General features: G+C 45.2%; 1 protein-coding gene across 3 annotated transcripts in view; it reads right to left on the bottom strand.

Annotated features, from left to right (window-relative positions):
- LOC138145372 (protein FAM9A-like) overlaps nt 1-398 on the bottom strand; it is a 650,020-nt gene that overhangs the window by 534,233 nt on the left and 115,389 nt on the right. The window lies entirely within an intron of this gene.

Genomic DNA, 398 nt, shown 5'->3' on the forward strand with positions numbered 1-398 from the left:
AGGAAGGAAGGAAGGAAGGAAGGAAGGAAGGAAGGAAGGAAGGAAGGGAGGAAGGGAGGGAGGGAGGGAGGGAGGGAGGAAGGAAGGAAGGAAGGAAGGAGCATAGTTCCTGGCACATAGTAGTTGCTTCAGAAATCCTCATTGGATTGGATCTATGCTTTTACTCTTTCAGTGGGTTGTTGGGTAAAGTGGATAAAGACTGTCCCACATTTAATGCACTTTTCCCCTTGGTGGCTATACCAACTCAACTCAAGACAGGTGCCTGTGCCCTCAGAATTACTTCTCAGAAAAATCACAGAACTTTAGAGCTGGAAGGGATCTCAGAGGCCACCTACTCTAACCCACATGTGAATGAATGAATGAATGAATGAATGAATGAATGAATGAATGAATGAATG

Source organism: Petaurus breviceps, unplaced genomic scaffold (assembly GCF_028583685.1).
Source record: "Petaurus breviceps papuanus isolate PSGF00001 unplaced genomic scaffold, PetGlider_PUasm1.0 90734, whole genome shotgun sequence".
Lineage (NCBI taxonomy): Eukaryota > Metazoa > Chordata > Mammalia > Diprotodontia > Petauridae > Petaurus > Petaurus breviceps.